Source organism: Colletes latitarsis, chromosome 2, assembly GCF_051014445.1.
Source record: "Colletes latitarsis isolate SP2378_abdomen chromosome 2, iyColLati1, whole genome shotgun sequence".
Classification (NCBI taxonomy): domain Eukaryota; kingdom Metazoa; phylum Arthropoda; class Insecta; order Hymenoptera; family Colletidae; genus Colletes; species Colletes latitarsis.
In genome coordinates this window covers 21,507,239-21,519,375 of record NC_135135.1, presented here as the reverse complement: position 1 = coordinate 21,519,375, position 12,137 = coordinate 21,507,239, and the positions used below count along the sequence as shown (strand labels likewise).

The 12,137-nt window shown below is 49.3% G+C and overlaps 1 long non-coding RNA gene across 1 annotated transcript; it reads left to right on the top strand.

Annotated features, from left to right (window-relative positions):
- Nucleotides 1-6,992: 6,992 nt before the first annotated feature.
- On the top strand, nucleotides 6,993-9,810 carry LOC143351458 (uncharacterized). The gene is made up of 3 exons (XR_013081751.1): nucleotides 6,993-7,678; nucleotides 9,362-9,565; nucleotides 9,659-9,810. It is a non-coding gene; the product is annotated as an uncharacterized LOC143351458 (long non-coding RNA).
- Nucleotides 9,811-12,137: the final 2,327 nt, after the last annotated feature.

Genomic DNA, 12,137 nt, shown 5'->3' with positions numbered 1-12,137 from the left:
TTATTTATTCCATGGAAATTGCATCCAGATCTTAACGAGAAAAAATTCACCGGGAGCCGAGCAGACTGCAACGAACTTGTCAGGTATTGCCAGAACAGTTTGTATCATCAATCGAAAGCATCGAGCGAGAGCCGGTTTACTGACAAGATTAAGATATGCCTGGGCCCCAGGCGTCGTAATTTGTACCGTGGAACCTCGTAGACGCTTCAGCTATGACGCTAAACCGTAGATACGCATCTAGTAAATACAAGATAGTTCACATGCAGTTCTTCGTGACCCTGGATGACCTTGAATCGTATCGTTGATATTAAAAAATGTCCTCGATGCTTCCACTCGAACCGGAAAAGACTCGTCGTAACATATCCTTCGCAAAATCGATCAATTTCTGCCACGAACATTCTTTTCTATTTTTAAAAATAAATGGATTGTCCCGTTAACCTGTCATCGATGGCCCACTCCAATACGATCATCTTTTGGTTGGCAGATTTACGCGACTTCGCAGGGACGTTTAAGCTACGACGGTGGAACGGTACGATCGAATTGGCTCGACGAGACCCACGGAAGGACAGCGTGTCAAATAAAGCGATTTCTTTTCTGCCCCTCTGTCTCACTTCGCAGCTGCGGGCTTCACCTGCGAAACGGTCCGTTGCCTGCGAGCCATCGGCACTACAGGTCTCTTACCTGTTGAAGCGAGCCAAACACTGTGCGTCGTTCAACACCTGTTACACAGAACTACGGATGAGTCAGGTTTTCCGTCGACTACCGATCCACGAATATTAACATTAAATGGACGCAACGCGATTCCACCGATGTCGACGATTAGCGGACTCGCGAACGCATCAGAAACTCGAGCAGCTTTTTCGTTTCGTACGTATTATTATTTCGAATCCCTTTTTGACGATTTCACGGTGCATTTCTTGGGTTTCAAGGAGAATATCGTTGCTAGTTTTCTGAATGTGTATACTCTACGATTTGATATCACGGTGTTTCGTTTATTCGCGGATTATAAATCTATCGACTTTCGGTCGCCGTGAGGTACAGTTTATTTGTCAAGGGATTTCAGGAGCGCGATCGTTGGGTCAGGGCCGAAAGCGATAGTCGACTTCCGTCAGCCCGTACGGTCGACAAAGAGGAATTTTTAATGCGGCGGAAATGTTGTTCCCAGAGGGGTAAGCCGTAAGCCCGGCTCGTCACGTACGTATCGCATCCACAAAGGGAAATATTCGTTGAAAAAGCATAAATAGGTATTATCCACAGTTTCGTTCGTTTCGATGTAACGCCGCCTACGGCGATCGCGACGACAGGAGCGTCGTTTAGAATTCAGAACGTATCGCTTTAAGGTCATAAAGGAATTACGGCCACCGGTGAATCCGAGGAGCGTGCGCAGGATTCACTGTGAGAACCGATATTATTTACAGATACCGTGCACGAACGTCCACTCTTAAATTAAACTGTGGGACGCTGTCACGGTCGAACGTCGTTCTTGTCTACGCGCAACGGTTAATCAGACGACGAAACCGGGGGGAGGACGGGTGTTGAGGATCCTAATCTGGGTGCAGTTAAAAGTTGCTGTTAAAAAACCAACCGGCTGCGCCGTTCCACCGACTTTTCGTGGCCCCGGTACGAACGCTTGGCCGTTTTCGGGACCGTGGCCACGAAATATCAGATGAAAGATAGTCGTTAGATAAGTGGTCAGAGCTCCGGGAAACCAGTTTTTCGTACGTAACGATTATAGGCCGACGGATGAGATGACGTGAACTCGCGAAGATAACTCACACCTCAACCTCCTTTTTCCCCCCTTTTTATCTTGGTCCCGCGGTCAACACGAACGTCCACCGTGTGCGAGATTCCGTGTACTCGAGCCGCGCCGACTAAAAAACCAAGTTCTATCGTTTAATCGTATCCCACGATACTTGTCAGACACCGAAGCGAATTCGGAGTGCGTCTACGGGTTATTTTCAAAATAACTGGGCTAACTTTAGGGGCACGGTATCGAAATTACGATCGTCAAGCCATTTTTTACGAGTGCCTCCGTTCGAATATCGTTTGAGTGCCCTCTACGATATGGTAAAAAAAAGCGTGTTCCTATTTATAACACCCAAGGTGATCTTGATTTCACCGTGGTTACGAAATTCTTTTTAGCGACATCCATTGTACACATCGTATCGTTCAACTTTATTTTGTCAGACGGTTTGTAAAGGGGTGAAGAATCGCGCGTCGCGTCAGAGGCAACACCCTGTAGCACGTACGACACGCGATAGAAGAGGTTCTTTTTTTTTCTTTTTTTTTTTAAATCGAATTCGTTTCGCAACAGGCAGGAGACGCGTCTCGTGTTGCATCTTCGAGCATTAAAGCCGCATTACCCGACTCCCGTGAGTACAAGCGACGAGGTCTCAGGAGCTCACGGAGCTTTCTTCGGGCTCGCGATACCGAGATACTCCACGGTGGCGCGATGAAAACCAGTTTCTCGTGAAAAGCGACTACAGAGTAGCCTCTCTCGTCCGAGGATACAGGAGTATGGGGCAGAAGGAGACTCGTCCAGACATAATATCGCGTCTCGAATTCCCCCGGTTTTATTTATAACGTCACCGCGCAGTTCTTCGTCGCCTTCGAGGGCATATGGTCGGGATCGATCGGCGGAGGACCGGTGGCGGAACCATTCGGCTAACACCTGTCCGAAATGCGAGGCGTAGCCAGCTTTTCCGTCGTCTCGAGCCTCGCGGTGCTCCTTGCTTTGGCATCCTGCCAACCTGTCGACGCTTCTCTTCGTCCGGCTGGCTGAACGAGGACTAACCTATCGCTCGGTGCCGTTTTGGTGCAGCTCCAAAATGACGCGGATTAATGTATTCCGTGCTCGCCACGGAACCCGCTCGAGTTTCGTATTTCCGCGAAGACGACGCGCGAACCACGTCCTTGGGTCATTGTCAGACCAGCGACGTCTTCGCGCGTGCATAAAAGAGTTCGGGGTCAATACTAACACAACCGTAATGTTATCGATCAGAGTACAAGGAGAAATAAAATAAAGTAGAAACGTTTAAAAGCTGAGGCTCGAGCAACCGATCGCCGAGCGTAGGTCGATCGCAGGGGATTCGCGTTCGCGAGCTGGTCGTTTCCGTTTTAAACCCGCCGATTTCGCAGACGTTTTCGATGTAACCGAAGTCGTCTCCAACGCGTCTGAAAGTCGAGCGCAGAGGCATTCCTACGCGAATAAGCGACGTCGCGCGATTTTCCCAAGATCCGAGGTCAGGTTTAGGTTTAAGACTCGCGGTTTAGAACGGGACGACTAAGGAATTCGAATCCCAACCATCTGCTCTAGCAGCAAACTCTAGTACTTGGATGCCCCCCCTCCTCGTTTCTTATATACTTTCGTCCTCTCTCTGTTCCCCTTGTTTTTGTCTATCTCCGTTCCTCCGGTATCTTCCCGTCTCTAAGGCCAGCGTTACGGTGCTGAATGTCCGGTTAATGCACCTGCGTACACCGTGGCTCGCGAGCGGAACACCGTGAAGCGAACAGAACAGAGAGGAGGAACGAAGAATAGAACGCGGAGGACAATCATGGTGCTACAAGCTGCTACCGATGACGAGAGGAGAAACGGCTCGGGGACGCGAAACGAAGAGGACACGAGATACCACGTGGACCGGCTTGTTCGGGAACCAAAATAGAGGGAAATCCTCGTTCCCGCGCACGGAGATCAATAAAAATAAATGTTATTTCTTCCTTATTAAACGCTATGACCAAACTCGCCCCCCGAGAAATGCCAGAGATCGAAAAGACCTAATTAGTTGGAAACACTAATCAGGTAAAGGTGCCTAATACTTGGTTGCTTATGGCATGGACGAAACGCTATACAATTTTGTAATTACGTGACAAACCATGTTTATATTATTGTTTTAGAGAAATGAGAGGACCCTTAACTTCAATAACAACCTGTGAAAAAGGGGGACCCAATTTGATTGTCCCATTACATGGACCACGTAGTGAAGCCTAAGAAATTTCAATGCTTTTGGAGACTCGAAGGTGAACTTTATTTGATAAAACTCATAATAAGTATTATAATTTAAGAGAGTAAGGTGGAAGATCACTTTAATGGATAATAATCAACGTTATATGCACTCGGGTTAGAGTATTGGATCTTTCACCTTACCGTTCCGTTCGTTCGTTTCATAACTTTCCGACTTTATGCTGCCGATCATCGAATTTTTCTGCTAGTTCGGTGGCTTTCGATCGACCAGTCTAACGCGATAGGAAAGATTCCCCGGCTCGATCCTCGATGGCGTGTCTCTCCCGTTTCTTCCTCGCTGCCTCCTCTTTCCACTTCTGCCTCGCGGCTCCACCATGCACCAATTCATAAAATCCCTGGAGCGAGCCTAAGCGCTCCACTAACTCCGTCGACGAGTCGCTGACCTCGGGATTCAGCCGTGCGCATCAGCTGCATTTCTCCATGCGCATAGACCAGTTGCGCTGCGATGGTCATGGTAATCTCGAAGGAACAAGGAACGCCGATGCGCCTCCGCGAAACAAGGAAATACCGCTGAATGAAAAAGAGAGACGGTGGAAATTACCAACTGCGTCAACGACCGTTTCCTGATTCACGTCCGCGGTCAAAAAAAAAATGCGCGAAAGACAATTGGAAAAGCGGTTCGCGATCGGCTACTCCATTTTTCTGACGTTTCTTGCTTCTCCAATCTTGGCAATTCCCGAATTACCACGCTTTTGCTTCTCGTTCAAGTACAACTTTTAAAGGAATATTTATATTTAAAGCTTAACTTGCGTTTTTCGATGCACGATTCGCTATTCAGAAGCAATACGTTGTTTAGGGGTTATTTTTCACGGCGATAAATAACGATAACGACCGGTCGAAGGATAGGTTTCGTTGAACGGCGACGGTTATTTGTTAATATCCAGTCAGAATGCATTTATCATTCTAGTGTGAAATGATCTTGCGTCAAGGTCGGTAATTACCAGAGATAATCGAGGGAAGCCCTTGTTCGATGAATCGTCTTTAATTAACAGCCACGTGTCTAAGAATGTTTCTCCAAAATTCTCGTTTCAATAGAGATCGACCACCATAGAAATATTACGTTTTTACTTTTATTTGAAAAATGACTAGTACTTGATTTTCAGGTGAACGTCCCCCCTTAACAACGATGTTTTTCGAGCGTTATACGTAATAACATGGCGTACGAAGAGCGACAGCAACGGAACGCGCGCGTTCCGGGACAAATGAGCCAAATGGTCTGTACAGAAGGACACATCAAGGGGGGGAAAAATGAAGAATTGCCTGTCGCAATCCGGCGTCCCTCGTGGTCTTTGGTTCGCAGAGGTTCTTGGCTCTTGGAAGCCACCGTGTAAATTCTATCAAAGTCTATGTTACTCTATGCCGTGGTACGATCATGCCCCACTCCGGCACGACTACACGTGAAAAGTCACGCTCTGTTGGATTCAGGTATAGTTAGTCCGTAATGTACTGGGTGGCTCGTCGTCTTTCAACCGAATCGTTTTCGACCAACGAGGATTATTTTTATAAATTAGTTTATCAGCGACGCCCGGAGCAATAGAACGAAGAAATCTTTTCGGTATGGGACACGGTGAAGCATCTGGCACCGGTCCACGAAGTATTTTGCAGAGAGCTCGGCTATCGACTCAATCACGCGATCGACATTTTATTAGGAACATAAACGCGCGGGGTGAACGTTATTAAATAAACCGTGGAAATGCATTCTCACGAGTTACGTGGAGCTCGGTGGAGCGGTAACGTTCTATGGTTCGGTGCATGTGAAATCGTCGGTACCGCGTAAATTGTCCGCGTTATTAATACCTTGCTCCGAAACGGCAGAAATCCTGTTGCAATTAAGGATAAGAGGCGCTTGGCCTTTTGGTTCATCGTGCGCCGATTCGCTGGATGCAGTTGCTACTTCGCGTCGCGACGCTTTGGTGTACCTCAAGCTTTTCACCTGTACGATGATTCAGAATTTCAACATTCTCCGTATCGTCGAGGAAGGGGACTTGTACGACACCATGTTGACTCTAAGTATTACTATAAATAAGGATGTTTTTTGTTGGATCTATTCTGTTTCAGCAACTCGACCAGGGATTAAACCCATATTCGTTGAATACAGTCGCTTCCCCGTGTTCCGGTCGCAACCCTCGTCTCGTGAACGAAACCCTCCCCCTCGCAGGTAGTGTGGATTTGCGGCAAGCAACGCAACGAAAGGAAAGGAAGGTCGCAGCGGCGATATGTGCGCGTCGAAAATCCAGCGTCTGGGCTCGGTGCCACGTGCCCGAACATCGACGCCGTCACAGTGGTCTCGATTAAGAAATTTAGCGACGTTTCAATGTATCTTTTAAACTAGAGAAGTTATCAAGATCAAACACGGATTAAAACATTTCAAGTGACCTAACAAGTGTTTTTCAAATAATATTTACGAGGTCTGTAACTTGAAGTATGTAATCTGAAACCCGTCGCATCGATGGTTCCGTGAATCCGACGTTGAAACAGATTATTTCATTAATTTTTCAGGTCCACAAATAGCAACATACATCGCAGATATATCGATACGAGAGAGTTGATTTTTTTGCCAGATGTCACTGAATTTCTCTGACGGGGATCACTGTGGCGCCGCCGCCGTTCGATCATCCGGAGCCGGTTCACCGGAAAACCGTGGGGCCCTTATTTCTCGATCACTCTGTATGCGTATACTCGTATCCCCTGTACACGCGTCCGTGGCCACGGCTTTCGCTACGGTGTTAGCCTATTCGCCCATTCCGAGCTGAGTCACACACCACCGACACACCACTACGATCTTTCCTTCTCTCTCCCACCCTGTCTCCCTCACCTCTCCGTTCGGTCTGACTTCCCCCTACCACCGGTGGCTCCCTTCGAAATGGTCCCCCTCCACCACGTCCCTCACCTGTGGCTCGTTCCTGCGGCCGCAGGGGCCGCAGGCTGACTCCCCAGGTCGACTGACTGAGCCGACTGTCTCTACGGCTGGCTGGCTCGGCGTAGCCAACCAGCCGGTCGACTCAGCCAGCCACCTTCCTTCTTCTGCGTGTGTATCGCAGGTCGGGCCGGAGTTTACCTGGCGTTACCTGCCAGCCTGCAGCCTCAGTTCACTCACGTCACTTCGAGCAACCGGTTCGCGGAGTCCTCCCGGCCGCGATCCTTAGACTTTAAAAGCCTTCCCTTCTCGAGCCTACATCCTTCTTTTTCGATTTTTTTTCTTCTTTTGTACGCGCGTAACCGCCGCGCTCTTCTTCCTTTACCTTGGCTCCGTCGGGCCCCTCTTTACCTCGCTCGCTTCTGCCCGACTCTTCATTCTTCGTACTCGCGTGACGTTTTCATCGGACACGAAACGACATTACCGCCTCGTGGTGACTCTGCTTGGCTCGATCACGGATCACGGAACACGGCCACCGACGACTAGGAAAAATAAATGGTGCCCCGGTCTAGTTCGGAACGTCGCAAGAAGCAAGAAACGGCGACCGAAGAAATGTGGACGCTGAAACCGGGCAACAGTGCAATGTTGATGGGAACTCTCGGAGCGGAAGGTATTGCCGGTCAGTGAGAGAAGGGGAGCCATCGGAGAAGAGGTCGTTACCAATGGCGATCGGTACCCGAGCGTCGTCCTCGATCGAGGCAGCGGAAATAATCTTTCTCCGACTATATCACGGAATATTGGTAATATCTCTATACACCATTTGTAAAGTCGTAGACGACTGATCGGTTAGGGTTGCGTCAATGGCGAAGTCGCGTCGCGATATTCGATGAAAAATGTCAGTTGGAACACCGACGCGGCGAGTTGATCGGAAACCTTTCAAAGTCCGGGGTCACGCGGAGAGTTTCTGTGTTTCTCGGAGCAAATCGATGCAAACGGGCCGTTTCGAAACCAGGTGGATCGCTGTTGGCTGCCGCGTACTTTTTCAATCGAGCCTCCGCCGACCGGGAACGATCGGTTTCTCGTTCCCGCGGTCGCCGACTCTAAATGTCGCGAGGTTTTTGTCGACGGTAACGATCACGGACCAAGTCTATTTCGTTCGGGGCTCGCGAGGCGGCACGCTCACGACGGTGGTTTCTCTTTCTTGTGTACCTACGATTTTCATCGGGTCACTGTCCTCGGTACGGTCACCGTTATTCCCCGGCTCCGACCTCGCCACGAAAAACATCGCCGCGCCGAGAGATTGCGTCACGGGGGAATCGAAACGATCGCGGGAAACAATTTTTCGGGTCCCGATAGATTAACTAATTCGCATCGTGGTCGATACTAGGCGCAATAAAGTAAATCGATAGCGACCTGGTATTAGCATATTGTCGCGCGTGTTAGCTTTCACGCGAGGCCGTATCCCGGAATGCAGAGAGCAGCGATCTATCGATTTATCACCTCGTAAGAATTCACCCGCGTAACTCGACCGGCTACGATTCCTAAGAGCAGATCTATGTCACGATTTAATATGGTTTCGAAAGTCTCGCGGCTTGTTTGCTATTTTATTGTTTTCAGCCTGTCTTCTCCGTCTCCGTTTCTCGTTCGCTCGGCCGAGCCTCCCTTTTCTTCGACTGTCTCGTTTTCTCGACCTGGATTTATCGTTGCCGTGAAATCCTTTCGTCACGGCGCGCAGTGCTCCAAACCACGATTTACACGCGAAAAACTATATGTATTCCGCCATAAAAGTGGATCTTTGCAAACCGATAGTTCTTAGTGTAAAACTGTAATAGATTTTAAAAGTGTGCGAAAGTCATATATTTTCTTCCGCCGTCCGGACGGTGCCTTTCTGTTTCTTCTTTTTCAGCCACCGTGACGCATCGCGATCGATAGCGCTCGATAAGATTACCGAAAGGAAACCGAGCGTTTTTCTCTTTTTTCTTTCGTGCACGACCTATGCGCCAACGGCGTCGGCTTTCCTCAAAGACTTACGTACAGGAGACGTTGAATTAATCCGGGTCCGGAACCGTCCGGTATCGTCGTGTTTTGTAAGCGTTACGCAACCGAGAGAAACGGAAAATAACTACGAGCAAGGTACAGCTGCAGTTTTCGACGAAGGTCGGTAAAGGAACGGGCAGAAGTACAATAAACAACGCGCGTGACGAGCAGCGAAAAAAATGCACGCTAACGCTTCGGTTGCATATTCCGCGTTATTACGAGTCTCGGTGACGCGGTTTTTCTTCGTCGATCGCGTGCCATCGATTCGATCCGAGCGTCTATCGAGAAACGTGCTGGAACGCGCGGCAAATCGCGACTCGCGACCGCCGAGAGAAGCGCGCGGCTCCCGACGAGACAAGAATTTCTGATCGACGTTTGACCCATTTAAAACCATCGTTCGAAAACCAACCATCAGCTTTTTCACTCTCATATTCCTGTCTTTTTAGGTTTTTCGAATATTTCTCCCGTTCGCGGTTCGGACGTGTAAGAGATTCTTTCTTCGACGTCTCGCATCCACTCCAGAAACAGGAATTCTGGGCTAAACGGTGCTTTACGAGTTTCACGAGCGGTCTGAACGTTCTGAAAAATTTTCCACGGCAAACCATCGACGGAAAGCCTCGATTCTCCTGGGAACGGGTCGAAAGATAGGGGTACGAAGTGAAACCGGCAGTTTTCTATACGACTCCGCTGTATAACCAGTTTCGAACACGTATTTATTACAGCTTTTCCTTATTTGCTTTCAGTCACGGGAGCTAATCTTCATTATATACGATGTCGAGTCCGAGAAACGTCGGTTTTCTGTCGCGCGAGCTTGTACGCGCTACCGACACGATGTAATGGACGCACTGACCGAAAGTAATGCTAAAATAATTAGTAGATCTCGAGTTTCGTCCATGAACAATATCTTCGTATTATTAAAGATAAATTACAGTAGAGTTCCGATTAATTGGCATATTCTTTCAATAATCTACTAAACTCACTTTTAAAAGAAGCAATTACCAAACAGTTCTATGGCTTATTTTTTAAATTATATTGATCGGAGTTCTACTGTACTCGGCGCGACGCGCGAAATGTGTTATTTTAAAAGGTGCGACGCAAACGCAGCGTCTTAAATACGTTCGTATTTCGCCCCGGCTGTCCAGGAAATCACTCGAAGACGAAAAAATGTCGCACAGTCTGCGCGTAAATCGCCGATAATGCAACGCCCTGACACACTTCGCGCGTCTCCCGAAGCCAATAAAGATAATCTCCGTCGGTTTCCCGCGTTTTTCGAGCAGAAAACTGTTTTTCGAACTCGACCGTCCGTAATTGCTCGTTTCTGGTTTAGTCGCGAACGAACGAAGAGGACATTGTCGAAAGACTATTATTTCCATGCCGCCTGTCTCGATGTTCGAATAAGTCGTGAGAACCGGAATGATAGCACGACCGGAAGAGCGGCTTGAGAACCAAGGAGACTCGCAGATAGTCGTTGAAGAATCGCAGGTATATACGGCGCACTGAGAAGATTCGAATCGTGAGAACCAGACGAGAAAACACGCCTGCCGGGTTCCCTTGCATACCAGACCTCGCCATCTTTATAATGAATTACTTCGACGCCATTCGCTGATTGAATTAACGCTGGTGAATTGCGACGATGCGGCCGCGGAGGAGAAATTTGCGAAAACGAGATCGAAAGCACGGAGCAACCGGGATAATCTAGCAATAACTTTTTCAACGCCGGACTCTCGAACCCTTGAACCATTCGTAATCTGGATCGTTTGGCGCGGTGACGGCGCGTTCTTGGTAACCGTGAGAAATCGATGCGATTCGTCGCGAAGGAAGAAAAAAAAAAAAATGGAGAACAAAATGGAAACGTCCGTGGGGTATCCAGGAGGGAAAACGCGAATCCCGGTCGAATCCGGCGAACCGACGCGAACGATTCACCGAGGATGAGAGCGAGCGAATCAAAAATCTCTAGGACGGGGTAGGGGCAAAAGTGGGAGGGGGAGTCGAGCGGTGGGAAATCGGTGGAATCGAAGGACGAGCGTGGAGAACGCTTCGGGGAAGAAATCGTGGCACTCCGTGGATCCAACAGACGCGGCTTCCGGGAAGGGATCGTCGTTCCGTGACGGAACGGCAAGAAAAGGGAAAGAAACCGTCGACATACCCGAGTCATGAATTATCCTCGAAGAATTCGCTTCTTTTCGTCGCGTTCTTGCATACTCTTCGCCGCGTTATTCGCGAATCGCCGGCCATTTTTCTTGCCACGGTGATTTATAGTTCGACACACTTCGCGAATCTAAAGAGTCGCGCGTTATCTGCGAATATTGCGTAACTCGCGAATGGTCGCTCGCTGTAAAGATGGTGCTCGTTTCCGGCGAAACGGCGAACACGGGGCCCCCAAACACGCTATCCGAGGGATCGTTGGGTTTGGATTCTGTAAATGGCACTGGAAGAATTCACGGGGGATTCGAGAAACGGGCCCGTGGAGCTCCCGTGTCATACACAGCGTCCGGCCATGCAACGCGATAAGCCATCCCTGATTCCATCGGGTTCCAGCGGCCGGTCGACTGGAAACACGATCGTCGGCCGTTATCGATTCATAAACATCGAACGTTTCGCTGAAAGGTCGAAGGTGGTCCGCTCCCGACGATCACGCTTTTATTGGGTCGTTCGGTAAGTTCGTAGCGGTTCTCGCAGCACTCGATACTGGTACTATGTCGAGAAAGCTACATCGAAACGAAAATTTAAATATCGACGAGTGTAATCGACCGATAACCGATGAAACTTACCGATCGACCCAATGGATTCCGGAAACGAGACGCTAGGTGTTTACGTAACCCGAGCGATCGTCGTAAACGCCGAGGAATCGGGCTATGGCCCGGAGATAAGAGATCGTTAACGTCTTGCTCGGACCGTGGCGCGTTCCCGGGCACAGGCAAGAACCGCTGAATGAGTTTTGTATCGCGAATCGGCGTCGACGGGAGGCCGTTCCGTGGCAAAACGTTTAATGGCCGGGCAAAAACCGGCAGAACATTTTTTAGCGATAACGTTTATGTTCATGGTTGGTTTCTCGCGAGTCGCGGCGGCAACTGGTGCACGTGGCGAGTCCACCGGCCTGGCAACAAGCGGCGACCTTCTCCTGCGCGCGGATGAACACGCCGCGGCCGAGCCGCGTTTCTCGAGCGAAATATCCATCCAGGAAGAAGAGGAGGAGGAGGAGGAGTAACGCATACGTTGAAC